This window comes from Hyla sarda, chromosome 6 (assembly GCF_029499605.1).
Source record: "Hyla sarda isolate aHylSar1 chromosome 6, aHylSar1.hap1, whole genome shotgun sequence".
NCBI classification, from domain to species: Eukaryota; Metazoa; Chordata; class Amphibia; order Anura; family Hylidae; genus Hyla; species Hyla sarda.
The window spans coordinates 2,135,756-2,153,041 of NC_079194.1; the positions used below are offsets into that span (position 1 = coordinate 2,135,756).

Below are 17,286 nucleotides of genomic sequence, written 5' to 3' on the forward strand. Positions count from 1 at the left end.
CCAATTTTTACTTTTCCTAAATAAAATAAAATACCCCTTAAAGGGGTACTCCACTGCTCAGCGTTTAGAACAAACTGTTCCGAACGCTGGAGCTGGCGCTGGGAGCTCGTGACGTCGTACGGCTGTCACGCCCCCTCCCAAAGACTTGCATTGAGGGGGTGCAGTGTGACGTCATGAGGGGGCGGAGTTATGATGTCACGAGCTTCCGGCGCCGGCTCCAGCGTTCGGAACAGTTTTTTTCCAAACACTGAGCAGCAGAGTGCCCCTTTAAGGCTAGGTTCACATAGTGTATTTTTAAAAGTATTTTGTTGTAAAAATGTATCTGCAAAATCACAGAAAAATTGCTAAGGCCAACTATAACAATCAACAGATTGTCCCGGGAAATAGGGATTAAGGCACGAGGATGACCAGTCTCCCCCCATCGGTACAGATGAAGAGAGTGGACGGAAATGTCATTGGCACCAAATCAGAACATTCAAGATTTCCCTGCTGCACCCGGCGTTCGTTTAGAGCGTCGGGGGCAGCACCGGAGGCTCAAGACGTCACGGCTGCGCCCCTTCAATGCAAGTCTATGGGAGGAGGACTGATGGCCATCACACCCCCTCCCATAAACTTGCATTGAGGGGGCATGACCATGATGTCTTGGGTATTTAAAGGGACCCCCTATCCTTTGTATAGGAGATAAGATGTCTAGGGTACCCTTTAAATCCCTCCTTATATATTAGTGAAAAGTCATTCAATCCTGATGATTTTTGTCAGACAACTCTTATCCATCAGATCAGACTAAAGGAGAGAAAGATGGAGCATGTTGGATTTCTGCTGTCTGACTTTCTTGTGTTCAGTAATCTGCAGCCGCAGCTCCCCCTCTCCCCACTCAATATGTAGTTCAATATCTCAGCTGTAGAAAAGGAGAATGACAAGGAAGGGAAATAAAAGTGTCCAGTGATCCGTGCCTGGATTTCCACGCCTACAGGTATTTACTGTAAAGTATTGGCAGCATTTGCGCAACTATCAAGTGGGACGTCCAGGCAGAGAGACACCAAGAAATAACCCAGGCCTAGTAGAAGAGATGAGTCTCAGGTATTGGGAATTTGTTTTGTTTAAAAAAAGGTTATTTTTATTGTCAAATGTCCTGGAAGAATCATAGCAGACTTGTCCGGGGAATTGGAGCAATTGAATGGGAAACTCCTTTTTCTAGACAAATTAATTTGCAATACTTGAGTTACAGGTTTGGCGAATTATCCTGTAGCCATGTGCCCGGAGGAGCCGAGAGCAAGTGCTCAGATAAGTGAGAATTTAGGGTAAAAAAATATGTTTTCCCTTAACTTACACTTTAATGGACAATATATCCTCACATAGGCGCCTACTCAATTAGAATGAGCCAACAAACTGCAGAACCCGGGTTCAGTAAGAACTTTGATAAATCTTAAGGTTTGGTGCAAACTCGAACTACGGGGAAGGATGGTTTTTCCAAACTTGCAATAGTAACTTCAGCCACATAGCGGAAAGTATCAGAAGACCTCAGGGAATCCCATAATGCTTATCAAATGTGGTGGCCCAGTACAGGAGTTGTAACCCCGTACCCTTGCTGTCCTGTCAGGCAGCCTCCCTGCAGTGTCCCCAGGACCCCCCTGGATCTGTTCTATTGTACTTGTATATTATCCCCTATGTTATGTATATAAGAATGTTGTATCTTTATGAAAGGTTAACATGTGATCACCAGTTGTCATGTGACTTGTCATGTGATTCTTACCCAGGAGGTATCAGTGACCAGGTGACTTAGAAGTGACCAATGGTAGTGTGTCTGGAGTCATAGGATTCCTCAAGTCAAGTCTGCAGCCACAAGTCTACAAGTCAGTCACTGTCATCTATTGTTAAGTCAGCGTGGTCTGCACTAAATTGTCCAAAACCACTGCAAGTCCCAGCAAGCCCTTAAGGTCTCTGAAGTCACTGGTTGCCCCCATGGGCCCGGCTACACTGTATAGACTGTTCCATCTGTCACTCAGTAAAGCTACCCTTGTCCGTAACTTGGCCTCAGAGTCATTATTGCCTCCGTGCCTAGCCCAGGATCCAGCGGTATACCTTCAGGTGGTATTGAGGATAAACCATGCCCTGGCATCACAAATACAAAGGGGTTAATGCCATCTGCCCCTAGGGTAATTCCATCTGCCCTGCATCACACCCCATACCACAACTTTTGGCATCTTACGAACAGAATACGGGTGTGCACCTTGTGCGACAAGTACTCCTCCAGTCTGAACTGTATCCAGTATTGTCAGAAAATTGCATGCCAGAAAGTGTACGGGACTCTGTCAGTGGAAAGTGTTTTACCCGAGGCGCTTGTGAAATAGAGGGGGAAGTGAAGAAAGGACTGTTATTTGTCATTGAGAACTGCAGTGTCGGTACCTGAAAGGGTTAACTTGGTTTGGCGTTTTCCCGCGTGCACGGTTGCAGCTCTGCCCCATTAGGGCGTTAATGCCATCTGCCCCTAAGGTAATTCCATCTGCCTGGCATCACACCCCATTTTTTATTTTTTATTTTTAAATCTAAGAGCCTAGGAATGTGCTCTCGAATCACCCAAAGTGTAAGAAAAAGTGCAAACGTGTTACACTAAAAAAACATGCACAGAGGATGCGGTCTATTGCAAGCCCTTCTCCAAAAGGAGAGAGGCCCCCCAACAAACCATACCCTTCTCCTCCGGACCAAAAGGTACCTGCGAGGTTCCAGGTTCCATGTCCCTTTTCGCCGAAGCTACTAAGGTACCACAAATGCTCCCGGCATCCCCCTTGGTGTTAGCCAAGGTATCTGCCCGCAGAGCCGATAACGGTAGGTACCCTGCCAAAGCAGGAGTACCCGGGGTGTTTGCAGGGAGGTACGGAACCTAATGACTACACACACCTCCCCTAGACCGCCAGGAGGGACACCAAGAAGGGCTACCGCATCCTGATAAATCCAATGGACACACAACACGCAAAAAGTGACACAGTGAGACATAAATAAATAAATATTTCTATGGGATCCCACTATTGGAACTCTCTGTATGCATAATATATAGTCTGACCTCAGGTGGCCAATACCCTACATGGGCACGACACTGTACTCGGGGTGGGGATGGTGCAGCTTTCCTTGGGAGATTTGAGGTTTTGTTTCACAGTTGTTACTTGTTATTTCCTATATTTTGGGGGTAATCCTCCGTATTACAAAATGGATCCAGACGATACTTTCTGACCTATTATCCTGACATTGTATTGTTGTTCCAGATTCTGACTGATTTCAATGCACCTTTGTCATATATGCTTTGTACATGCTCTGGATCCGTGAATAAAGTATATTTAAAAAATAAATAAATAAATAAATAAATAAGTGAATGTGTGCAGATATACTGCCCGGACATCCGTCCGGATCTATAAACATTTCTCTGATCCTAGCCAGAAGGCCGGGAATCAAGAGGTGAGTGCCACAAGGTGAAGAGATTATGGTGCCCGTGCTTCCACTCAGTGAGCCAGCACACCCAGTGAGTTTCGGCACCTCGGGGGTCACCACTCCCCGAGGCACAAAAGTACCTTGGCTCCAGACCCTCTCAGCCTCATGGCGAGACCCGGAGGAAGCAGGTCACATCGGGGCAGCCGTCGGGCTGATTCCTCAGAACCAGCCCTGGAACGCCGGGTACACCTGCTCCCTACCATGCAGCACCCATCTCCACCAACTCCACACTGGCGTTGCCTGCCACCAGCATAAAACTGATAAGAACCGATACTACACTTGATCTTAGCCAAGAGGCCAAGAAGCGATACACCCCATACCACACAAACAGCTCTCCCAGCCAATCGGGAAACAATATACAAGTAATGTCATTTCAACTGTGAAAGCATATGCCCATAGCTTCTGCAGCCATTATAGAGATAGCAGGTGTAAGAAGAAGATCTCTGTGAGGGACAGTGAGCAGTGAGAAACACAGATGGGAGGAGGAGCCACATATATAATAATTGTAGTAAAGCAACAGAGAACGCTTTGAATTATCTATATATACCCTCTTAGGTGACAGTGTTATACAGGGCTCTTAGTGTTATTGTTACGCCGAGCGCTCCGGGTCCCCGCTCCTCCCCGGAGTGCTCACATCGTTCTCCTGTTCGCAGCGCCCCAGTCAGACCTGCTGACCGGGTGCGCTGCGATAATGTCCCCAGCCGGGATGCGATTCGCAATGCCCCTGACTACGATCCTTGCTGCCTGCCCTGACCTTCTGCTACGTCCGACCTTGCTCTTGTCTACTCCCTTGTACCGCGCTTATCTCAGCAGTCAGAGAGGTTGAGCCGTTGCCGGTGGATACCACCTGGTTGCTACCTCCGCTGAAAGACCATCCCGCTTTGCGGCGGGCTCTGGTGAAAACCAGTAGCAACTTAGAACCGGTCCACCGACACGGTCCACGCCAATCCCTCTCTGGCACAGAGGATCCACCTCCAGCCAGCCGAATCGTGACAGTTATACAACGTTTTTAGGGCTCTTAAGGTATGTTTTCACTACGTAATTCCCGCAGAATCCCGTGAGCGGAATTGCGCGAACGGAATTACGTGCTGTGAACATAAACATCAATGTGAATGGGTTTTCGCAAGACCCGTTCATACTGCGTTTTTTCAGCGGTGGACAATTCCGCCACTAAAATTGTTCTGCACAAAGAAAGAACATGTTCATGCTTTGCACAGAAGTCCGCGAACACTGCATAGCCGTCAATGGTGACAGCACAGGTCCTACCGCCGAAGTATTGCGGTTGCGGCCACCAGAATGGAATCTCCGCTCGCGAGCGGAGAGTCCGTTCATAATCCATAGTGTGAACATACCCTTACACAGTGTTATACAGGCTGAGACGTAGCTTGGTGCTTCTGGGCCCCGATGCAAAATCTGCAACATGGCCCCATATCCAATTATATAACTGGTCTCTTATGGAGGAGATTAGCTTTGGGGCACCCTTAGGCACCAGAGCTCCGGTGCGACTGCTACCTCTATAACTATGCCCCTGTAAACAGGGTTTTTAGGGCTCTTATACAGTGTCATAAAAGGTCTCTTAGTGGTAAACAGGGTTTTGAATAGGGATGAGCGGCATAGGCCACATTCAACTTTGTAATATTTTGCAAATATATGGACAAATATTCATCCTATATTCATGAAATTTGCATATTCGCTATGCTCCTTTTTTTTCATGGCAACAATTTGTAATTAAATTTGCATAGTGCGCATGCGCGATTATATCTTTCACCTAAAAGAAGGGAGGGATCAGTGTCCAGTCTGGAAGTGCCAATATTCGCATAAATATTTCCATAAAAATTTGCATTAAAAAAATATTCGTCATTACGAATATATATCACTATATTCTAAATATTCGCGAAATCGCGAAGTGCCGATATTCACGGTTAAAATTCACATTTCGAAATTCGCGCTCAACACTAGTTTTGAAGGCTCTTTAACAGTGTTATACAGGGCTCTTAGTGTTATACACGTTTTTGGGCTACCAGTGAAGAACAGCTTTGGAGCGAGCTGTTTTTTGAGGTGGGTCATCTGTCTGAAGTTTGGAGACGTTCCCTCATCTCCAATCTCATGGTTTCTTCGGTATCGGTCTCATGGTTTCTCCGGTATCGGTCTCATGGTTTCTCCGGTATCGGTCTCATGGTTTCTTCGGTATCGGTCTCATGGTTTCTCCGGTATCGGTCTCATGGTTTCTCCGGTATCGGTCTCATGGTTTCTCCGATATCGGTCTCATGGTTTCTCCGGTATCAGTCTCATTGTTTCTCCGGTATCAGTCTCATGGTTTCTCTGGTATCGGTCTCATGGTTTTTCCGGTATCGGTCTCATGGTTTCTCCGGTATCAGTCTTATGGTTTCTCCGGTACCAGTCTCATTGTTTCTCCGGTATCAGTCTCATGGTTTCTTCGGTATCGGTCTCATGGTTTTTCTGGTATCAGTCTTATGGTTTCTCCGGTATCAGTCTCATGGTTTCTCCGGTATCAGTCTCATGGTTTCTCCGGTATCAGTCTCATTGTTTCTCCGGTATCAGTCTCATGGTTTCTCCGCTATCAGTCTCATGGTTTCTCCGGTATCGGTCTCATGGTTTCTCCGGTATCAGTCTCATGGTTTCTCCGCTATCAGTCTCATGGTTTCTCCAGTATCAGTCTCATGGTTTCTCCGGTATCAGTCTCATGGTTTCTCCGGTATCAGTATCATGGTTTCTCTGGTATCAGTCTCATGGTTTTTCTGGTATCAGTCTTATGGTTTCTCCGGTATCAGTCTCATGGTTTCTCCAGTATCAGTCTCATGGTTTCTCCGGTATCAGTCTCATGGTTTTTCTGGTATCAGTCTTATGGTTTCTCCGGTATCGGTCTCATGGTTTCTTCGGTATCGGTCTCATGGTTTTTCTGGTATCCGTCTCACGGTTTCTCCGGTATCAGTCTCATGGTTTCTCCGCTATCAGTCTCATGGTTTCTCCGCTATCAGTCTCATGGTTTTATAGTCCTCACAGCCCAATACCTGGGGATCCCGCACCTGCCTGCGCCCCGTTGTTTGGCTCCACAGATGAACTCTGTTTTTTGTGGTGCGCTCATGAATTGCTTCCCTCACCTGTGTATTTCTATAAAAAGACAGATGTAAATCTATTATATTAAAATTCATATTCCGGGAGCTTGTACCTGCTTAAAAATAACGTCTAACCTGGACTTCCAGGCACTTAGCGGAGATTGTTTTCTCAGGGTTTCCTTACTAATTTCCAATTAACTTGTTATTTCCCAAGTGGATAAACATATGTTCCTGCATAATTAGATTCCAGATGTCTCACATTTCCATTTCTTTTTATGTTCTTCTTCCTTGAAGCACAATCATAATTACATCCTCCATGATATTTCTGATATCAAACATCTCTGCTCTCATGTTACACACAGCAATAAAACCTCACATCACCTCCTATCAGAAGACTTTTTATTTCTTTTTAACCTGGATTTTGATGGTGTCTTCAATCGTGGTCGCGTTCCTAATTCTAAGCACCAAGGGAATGCAAAGAAAGAGTAGTCAGACGGACAGAGTAGTCAGATGGACAGAGTAGTCAGATGGACAGAGTAGTCAGATGGATAGAATAGTCAGATGGATAGAATAGTCAGATGGATAGAATAGTCAGACGGATAGAGTAGTCAGACGGATAGAGTAGTCAGACGGATAGAGTAGTCAGACGGACAGAGTAGTCAGATGGACAGAGTAGTCAGATGGATAGAATAGTCAGATGGATAGAATAGTCAGATGGATAGAATAGTCAGACGGACAGAGTAGTCAGACGGACAGAGTAGTCAGACGGATAGAATAGTCAGACGGACAGAGTAGTCAGACGGATAGAATAGTCAGACGGACAGAGTAGTCAGATGGATAGAATAGTCAGACGGACAGAGTAGTCAGACGGACAGAGTAGTCAGATGGATAGAGTAGTCAGATGGAACGAGTAGTCAGACAGACAGAGTAGTCAGACAGATAGAATAGCCAGATAGATAGAATAGCCAGACGGATAGAATAGCCAGACGGATAGAATAGTCAGACGGATAGAATAGTCAGACGGATAGAATAGTCAGATGGACAGAGTAGTCAGATGGACAGAGTAGTCAGATGGACAGAGTAGTCAGATGGACAGAGTAGTCAGATGGACAGAGTAGTCAGATGGATAGAATAGTCAGACGGACAGAATAGTCAGACAAATAGAGTAATCAAATGGATAGAATAGTCAGATAGATAGAATAGTCAGACGGATAGAGTAGCGTGCTTGAGAAAGACTGCACAGGCAGCCGAAACATTGCATCTGTATTTGGGTACAGAAAAAATGCTGCCACCGCTTTTTTTTCCCAAATTTTTGAGTGCTGCGGTCATCTTCTTTCTCTATCTGGACACTGGTCCAGTGACCAGGGCCTGCACCAAATATTTTCTTAAAGGGGTACTCTGGTGAAAAACTTTTTTTTTTTTAAATCAACTGGTGCCAGAAAGTTAAACAGATATGTAAATAACTTCTATAAAAAAATCTTAATCCTTCCAGTACTTATTAGCTGCTGAATACTACAGCGGAAATTATTTTCTTTTTGAAACACAGAGCTCTCTGCTGACATCATGAGCACAGTGCTCTCTGCTGACATCTCTGTCCATTTTAGGAACTGTCCAGAACAGCATATGTTGGCTATGGGGATTTCCTTTTACTCTGGACAGTTCCTAAAATGGACAGAGATGTCAGCAGAGAGCACTGTGGTCATGATGTCAGCAGACAGCTCTGTGTTTCAAATGGAAAAGAATTTCCACTGTAGTATTCAGCAGCTAATAAATACAGGAAGGATTAAGATTTTTTAATAGAATTAATTTACAAATCTGTTTAACTTTCTGGCACCAGTTGATTTAAAAAAAATGTTTTCACCGGAGTACCCCTTTAACTTTTTTGTTGTGCTGCTCTTCTTCTATTTTTATAGCATGGATAGAATAGATAGAATAGCATGGATAGAATAGCATGGATAGAATAGATAGAAAAGCATGGATAGAATAGATAGAATAGCATGGATAGAAGAGCATGGATTGAATAGATAGAATAGCATGGATAGAATAGCATGGATAGAATAGATAGAATAGCATGGATAGAATAGATAGAATAGCATGGATAGAATAGATAGAATAGCATGGATAGAATAGATAGAAAAGCATGGATAGAATAGCATGGATAGAATAGCATGGATAGAATAGATAGAATAGCATGGATAGAATAGCATGGATAGAATAGATAGAATAGCATGGATAGAATAGATAGAATAGCATGGATAGAATAGATAGAAAAGCATGGATAGAATAGATAGAATAGCATGGATAGAATAGATAGAAAAGCATGGATAGAATAGATAGAATAGCATGGATAGAATAGCATGGATAGAATAGATAGAATAGCATGGATAGAATAGTCAGATGGACGGGGTCAACAAGAGATCTCATAGAAATCAAGACCCAATGCTCTAAATCAGTGGTTCCCAACCAGGGCGCCTTCATCTCCCATCATGCCCGACCAGCCAAAGAACCAGTGGAGTGATTTTCAGCATCCAATCACAGCTCAGATTTCACTTTACCAGAGCTCCTTAGCTGAGTTGTAATTGGTCGCTGTAGGAAATTCACACATTTTTTCTATCTCACAGTTTGATAAATCTGGGCCCATGTCTCTACGTAGGCATATGGAGCGTCACCACAAGGCCGCGTGGGACAGTCAAGATGCCCCACAATGTGAGGTAAATGCTGCTGCTACTAATGATCCTCCAGATGACTCCCAACTGTCTACCAGCCATGGCTCTCCCACAGACAACACATTTTAGGGATTTGCCTCAGTGTTGTCTCCTCCTCCCCAATCCCATCAGTTATCCATTGGGGAATCCATGTCCTCCAGTATTCTCCCAGTTGTCACGATGCCGGCTGGCAGGTAGTGGATCCTCTGTGCCAGAGAGGGATTGGCGTGGACCGTGCTAGTGGACCGGTTCTAAGCCACTACTGGTTTTCACCAGAGCCCGCCGCAAAGCGGGATGGTCTTGCTGCGGCGGTAGTGACCAGGTCGTATCCACTAGCAACGGCTCACCTCTCTGGCTGCTGAAGATAGGCGCGGTACAAGGGAGTAGGCAGAAGCAAGGTCGGACGTAGCAGAAGGTCGGGGCAGGCAGCAAGGATCGTAGTCAGGGGCAACGGCAGAAGGTCTGGAACACAGGCTAGGAACACACAAGGAACGCTTTCACTGGCACAATGGCAACAAGATCCGGCAAGGGAGTGCAGGGGAAGTGAGGTGATATAGGGAAGTGCACAGGTGAACACACTAATTGGAACCACTGCGCCAATCAGCGGCGCAGTGGCCCTTTAAATCGCAGAGACCCGGCGCGCGCGCGCCCTAGGGAGCGGGGCCGCGCGCGCCGGGACAGAACAGACGGAGAGCGAGTCAGGTAGGGGAGCCGGGGTGCGCATCGCGAGCGGGCGCTACCCGCATCGCGAATCGCATCCCGGCTGGCAGCGGAATCGCAGCGCCCCGGGTCAGAGGACGTGACCGGAGCGCTGCAGCGGGGGGAGTGAAGCGAGCGCTCCGGGGAGGAGCGGGGACCCGGAGCGCTCGGCGTAACAGTACCCCCCCCCTTGGGTCTCCCCCTCTTCTTAGAGCCTGAGAACCTGAGGAGCAGACTTTTGTCTAGGATGTTGTCCTCAGGTTCCCAGGATCTCTCTTCAGGACCACAACCCTCCCAGTCCACTAAAAAAAAATTTTTCCCTCTGACCTTTTTGGCAGCTAAGATTTCTTTGACCGAGAAGATGTCCGAGGAGCCGGAAACAGGAGTGGGAGGAACAGATTTGGGAGAAAAACGGTTGAGGATGAGTGGTTTGAGAAGAGAGACGTGAAAGGCATTAGGGATACGAAGAGATAGAGGAAGAAGAAGTTTATAAGAGACAGGATTAATTTGACACAAAATTTTGAAAGGACCAAGATAGCGTGGTCCCAACTTGTAGCTAGGGACACGGAAGCGGACATATTTAGCGGAGAGCCATACCTTGTCTCCAGGGGAAAAAACGGGAGGGGCTCTTCTTTTCTTATCCGCGAACTTCTTCATGCGTGATGAAGCCTGTAAGAGAGAATTTTGGGTCTCTCTCCATATGATGGAAAGGTCACGAGAAATTTCATCCACAGCGGGCAGACCAGAGGGCAAGGGAGTAGGGAGGGGGGGAAGAGGGTGACGGCCGTACACCACGAAAAATGGGGATTTGGAGGAAGACTCAGAGACCCTGAAGTTATACGAGAATTCGGCCCATGGGAGGAGATCTGCCCAGTCATCCTGGCGGGAGGAAACAAAATGTCGCAAATAATCACCCAAGATCTGGTTAATTCTTTCTACTTGTCCATTGGACTGGGGATGATATGCAGAAGAAAAATTTAATTTAATCTTGAGTTGTTTACAGAGAGCCCTCCAGAATTTAGACACGAATTGGACGCCTCTATCCGAGACAATCTGCGTAGGCAACCCGTGAAGACGAAAAATGTGTACAAAAAATTGTTTAGCCAACTGAGGCGCAGAAGGAAGACCAGGAAGAGGGATGAAATGTGCCATTTTGGAGAATCGATCAACGACCACCCAAATAACAGTGTTGCCACGGGAAGGGGGTAAATCAGTAATAAAATCCATACCAATCAGAGACCAAGGCTGTTCGGGGACAGGCAGAGGATGAAGAAAACCAGCGGGCTTCTGGCGAGGAGTCTTATCCCGGGCACAGATAGTGCAGGCTCGCACAAAGTCCACAACATCCGTCTCCAGAGTCGGCCACCAATAGAAGCGGGAGATGAGTTGCACAGATTTCTTGATACCCGCATGACCTGCGAGATGGGAGGAGTGACCCCATTTGAGGATTCCGAGGCGTTGGCGAGGAGAAACAAAGGTCTTTCCTGGAGGAGTCTGCCTGATGGAGGCAGGAGAAGTGGAGATCAGGCAGTCAGGTGGAATGATGTGTTGCGGAGAGAGTTCAACTTCTGAGGCATCCGAGGAACGAGAGAGAGCATCGGCCCTAATGTTCTTATCGGCAGGACGAAAGTGAATCTCAAAATTAAATCGGGCAAAGAACAGAGACCACCGGGCCTGGCGAGGATTCAGCCGTTGGGCAGACTGGAGGTAGGAGAGGTTCTTGTGGTCGGTGTAGATAATAACAGGAGAACTTGATCCCTCCAACAGATGCCTCCATTCCTCAAGTGCTAATTTAATGGCTAGAAGCTCTCGATCCCCGATGGAGTAGTTCCTCTCCGCTGGAGAGAAGGTCCTAGAGAAAAAACCACAAGTGACAGCATGCCCGGAAGAATTTTTTTGTAGAAGAACAGCTCCAGCTCCCACTGAGGAGGCATCAACCTCCAATAGGAAGGGTTTGGAAGGGTCAGGTCTGGAGAGGACGGGAGCCGAAGAAAAGGCAGACTTGAGTCGTTTAAAGGCGTCTTCTGCTTGAGGAGGCCAGGACTTGGGATCAGCATTTTTTTTGGTTAAAGCCACGATAGGAGCCACAATGGTAGAAAAATGTGGAATAAATTGCCTGTAATAATTGGCGAACCCCAAAAAGCGTTGGATAGCACGGAGTCCGGAGGGGCGTGGCCAATCTAAGACGGCAGAAAGTTTGTCTGGATCCATCTGTAGTCCCTGGCCAGAGACCAAATATCCTAGAAAAGGAAGAGATTGGCATTCAAACAGACATTTCTCAATTTTGGCATAGAGTTGGTTGTCACGAAGTCTCTGAAGAACCATACGGACATGCTGGCGGTGTTCTTCTAGATTGGCAGAAAAAATTAGGATATCGTCCAGATATACAACAACACAAGAGTATAACAGATCACGAAAAATTTCATTGACAAAGTCTTGGAAGACGGCAGGGGCGTTGCACAGGCCAAAGGGCATGACCAGATACTCAAAGTGTCCATCTCTGGTGTTAAATGCCGTTTTCCACTCGTCCCCCTCTCTGATGCGGATGAGGTTATAGGCGCCTCTTAAGTCCAATTTAGTAAAGATGTGGGCACCTTGGAGGCGATCAAAGAGTTCAGAGATGAGGGGTAAGGGGTAGCGGTTCTTAACCGTGATTTTATTAAGACCGCGGTAGTCAATGCAAGGACGTAGGGAGCCATCTTTTTTGGACACAAAGAAAAATCCGGCTCCGGCAGGAGAGGAGGATTTACGGATAAAGCCCTTTTTAAGATTCTCCTGAACGTATTCGGACATGGCAAGAGTCTCTGGGGCAGAGAGAGGATAAATTCTGCCCCGGGGTGGAGTAGTGCCCGGGAGGAGGTCGATAGGGCAATCATAAGGCCTGTGAGGAGGTAGAGTCTCAGCTTGTTTTTTGCAGAAAACATCCGCGAAGTCCATATAGGCCTTAGGGAGACCGGTTACTGGAGGAACCACAGAGTTACGGCAAGGGTTACTGGGAACCGGTTTTAGACAGTTCTTGGAACAAGAGGACCCCCAACTCTTGATCTCCCCAGTGGACCAATCCAGGGTTGGGGAATGAAGTTGAAGCCAGGGAAGTCCAAGGAGAATTTCCGAGGTGCAATTGGGGAGGACCAAAAGTTCAATCCTCTCATGATGAGATCCGATGCTCATAAGAAGGGGCTCCGTGCGGAAACGTATGGTACAGTCCAATCTTTCATTATTTACACAATTGATGTAGAGGGGTCTGGCGAGACTGGTCACGGGGATGTTGAACCTGTTGACGAGAGAGGCCAAAATAAAATTTCCTGCAGATCCAGAGTCCAAGAAGGCCACTGTAGAGAAGGAGAAGGCAGAGGCAGACATCCGCACAGGCACAGTAAGACGTGGAGAAGCAGAGTAGACATCAAGGACTGTCTCACCTTTGTGCGGAGTCAGCGTACGTCTTTCCAGGCGGGGAGGACGGATAGGACAATCCCTCAGGAAGTGTTCGGTACTAGCACAGTACAGGCAGAGGTTCTCCATACGGCGTCGTGTCCTCTCTTGAGGTGTCAGGCGAGACCGGTCGACCTGCATAGCCTCCACGGCGGGAGGCACAGGAACAGATTGCAGGGGACCAGAGGAGAGAGGAGCCGAGGAGAAGAAACGCCTCGTGCGAACAGAGTCCATATCTTGGCGGAGTTCCTGACGCCTTTCGGAAAAACGCATGTCAATGCGAGTGGCTAGGTGAATAAGTTCATGTAGATTAGCAGGAATTTCTCGTGCGGCCAGAACATCTTTAATGTTGCTGGATAGGCCTTTTTTGAAGGTCGCGCAGAGGGCCTCATTATTCCAGGACAATTCTGAAGCAAGAGTACGGAATTGTACGGCATACTCGCCAACGGAAGAATTACCCTGGACCAGGTTCAACAGGGCAGTCTCAGCAGAAGAGGCTCGGGCAGGTTCCTCAAAGACACTTCGGATTTCCGAGAAGAAGGAGTGTACAGAGGCAGTGACGGGGTCATTGCGGTCCCAGAGCGGTGTGGCCCATGACAGGGCTTTTCCGGACAGAAGGCTGACTACGAAAGCCACCTTAGACCTTTCAGTGGGAAACAGGTCCGACATCATCTCCAGATGCAGGGAACATTGGGAAAGAAAGCCACGGCAAAACTTAGAGTCCCCATCAAATTTATCCGGCAAGGATAGGCGTAGCCCAGGAGCGGCCACTCGCTGCGGAGGAGGTGCAGGAGCTGGCGGAGGAGATGACTGCTGAAGCTGTGGTAGTAACTGTTGTAGCATAACGGTCAGTTGAGACAGCTGTTGGCCTTGTTGCGCTATCTGTTGTGACTGCTGGGCGACCACCGTGGTGAGGTCAGCGACAACTGGCAGAGGAACTTCAGCGGGATCCATGGCCGGATCTACTGTCACGATGCCGGCTGGCAGGTAGTGGATCCTCTGTGCCAGAGAGGGATTGGCGTGGACCGTGCTAGTGGACCGGTTCTAAGCCACTACTGGTTTTCACCAGAGCCCGCCGCAAAGCGGGATGGTCTTGCTGCGGCGGTAGTGACCAGGTCGTATCCACTAGCAACGGCTCACCTCTCTGGCTGCTGAAGATAGGCGCGGTACAAGGGAGTAGGCAGAAGCAAGGTCGGACGTAGCAGAAGGTCGGGGCAGGCAGCAAGGATCGTAGTCAGGGGCAACGGCAGAAGGTCTGGAACACAGGCTAGGAACACACAAGGAACGCTTTCACTGGCACAATGGCAACAAGATCCGGCAAGGGAGTGCAGGGGAAGTGAGGTGATATAGGGAAGTGCACAGGTGAACACACTAATTGGAACCACTGCGCCAATCAGCGGCGCAGTGGCCCTTTAAATCGCAGAGACCCGGCGCGCGCGCGCCCTAGGGAGCGGGGCCGCGCGCGCCGGGACAGAACAGACGGAGAGCGAGTCAGGTAGGGGAGCCGGGGTGCGCATCGCGAGCGGGCGCTACCCGCATCGCGAATCGCATCCCGGCTGGCAGCGGAATCGCAGCGCCCCGGGTCAGAGGACGTGACCGGAGCGCTGCAGCGGGGGGAGTGAAGCGAGCGCTCCGGGGAGGAGCGGGGACCCGGAGCGCTCGGCGTAACACCAGTCACCCTGTTGTAGTGCGCCTCAATTTGTACCTGGCTAAGTTGTTGGTGGCGCAGGCCCTCCCATACCATCTTGTGGACTCCACGGCCTTCAGGCAGCTAACGGGGTGTGACCAGCCAAGGTAGCGAGTTCTTAGTTGCCATTATTTTGTAAAGAAAGCCATCGCTGCTTTGCACAATAATGGCAGAGAGCGTGGACCACTCCATGAACTTGTCCGTGTGCAGAACAGTGCCTGCCACAATTGACACCTACAGAATACTACAATTCCATTGAGTAAACCACTGTATGACATGCAGCAGGTTGCTATTGCAACCTCCCTTCAGCCAACCAGGCCTGGGTCACTGTGCTGGCCAAATGTATATTAATTTTAATGGTTTCCTAACCTGCTGCTGTATGCAGGCTGCTACATTCCTCCAGTAAACCTCTGTGACATGCTGAAGGTTGCTATTTCAACCTCCCTCCAGCCAGCCAGGACTGGGTCACCAGGCTGGCCAAATTACGCAGACTACTACTTCCTCCAGTAAGCCACTATGACATGTTCTGCTGGCAGTATCAGCCAGGTCTACGTATAAACAACATATATATATATATATATATATATATATATATATGTGTCAGCATCACCAGTCCAGGAACCATATAATTGAATTTTAATTTCAAAATATAAAAACATTAAAACATTTTTTAATTTCGTATAAAAACCACCACCTTCCTGCTACTACTAGTCGATCATCTCCTACTGTACGCTATTGACATAAGTTTCGCCATCTCATGCTGCATGCTAGCCTCATGTATCAGCCACCAGCTGCTGTACGCTGGATACTACATATAATACTAATCCACCGTCACCCTACTTCCAGCCAGGGCTACACATACACAACCCATCATTCACAAAAAAAGGGATAATTTATGGCACGCTTGGAAACAGCCACTGCATCTTCCCCTGCTTCCGTGTGCAAGGATGCTTTATGCTGCTTGATTTTGGTGTGAATAAGCCTAAAAACTGGGCGATTTCGGTTCATTGCCAGTTCGAGTTGAACTGATCTGAACTGAACTCGCAATTTCTGAAAAGTGTTTGCGAGTCCGGTGCACAACTCTAATAATGAGTAGTGATGAGCGGCAGGGGCCACATTCGAATTTGCAATATTTTGTGAATATATGGATGAATATTCGTCCTATGTTAACGACATTCGCATATTCGCCATGTTCGTTAACTTTTTTCCATGTGAAAATCCTTCCATGTGAAATTCATATAGTGCGGATGTGCGACTATATCTTTTAAATAACTAACATTGCACCGTACCCTAGAACCTATCTAACACTATCACTTTTTTTTACACAGTACACATCATTGTTGTGATGTTTACTGTGAAGAAAAAAAATATTCGTCATTACGCATATATATCGCTATATTCAGAAAATTCGTGAAATCACAAATTGCCGATATTCGCAGAAAAAATTAGCATTTCGAATATTCACGCCCAACACTAATAATGAGGTTTCTGCCTATTTCCGGGCTCTTCCCATCAGATCTGACTCGTCTCTGGGGTCGGTGATTCCTCGGGGCTCTGGACCGGTCAGACTGGTTACATTGTGCGGCTCGGATATTCCGGGATGATATCTTTTCTTCTATGAAATCTATTAGACCTGTCACTTTCTTATCGCTCAGAGTTTTACCCTCCGTAGTGCAGAGGAGCGCGACACATTTACTAGAAGAAACCAAACTCCTGGGAATCATGGAGTGCGGCGCGGCGGAGCCTGATCTCGCCGATCACCGGTTGTTACTGCCGCATAAAAAAAACTAAGGAAATACAAAGTTATAATTCACCAAACCCACGGACCGTGTGATATAATTCTACATCCTAATATGACCCTTATTTACCGATCCACTTACTGATATAGCAGAGCTGGATTTGTGTATTGATATAATTGACTGAGCTTAGGTTATACCGTACAATGGGATCCCATAACCATGAAGGGCTGTTCACACCATGATTGGCTGTACAGGGTCAATATATGTTCACATGGCGGAAATTCTGTTATTCCACTCAAATTCAATTCTGCAAAGTTTGTTGCAGAATTTTTGCAGTTTTGCAGAATCTGGGCGGAATTGGGGCAGAATTTCTGTGCACTTAAAGCACAGAACCATTGACTTCATTGGGATTTAACCGGAATTCTGCTAAATTTAAAGACATGTTCAATGTTTTTGCAGAATCC

The 17,286-nt window shown here is 47.3% G+C and overlaps 1 protein-coding gene and 1 pseudogene across 4 annotated transcripts in view; both read right to left on the minus strand.

The window, feature by feature from the left end:
• The window catches only part of DPYD (dihydropyrimidine dehydrogenase), a 1,322,423-nt gene that overhangs the window by 786,890 nt on the left and 518,247 nt on the right, over nucleotides 1-17,286 (minus strand). The gene's annotated exons all lie outside the window — the stretch shown is intronic.
• LOC130277879 (U2 spliceosomal RNA) lies at nucleotides 3,625-3,792 on the minus strand (annotated as a pseudogene).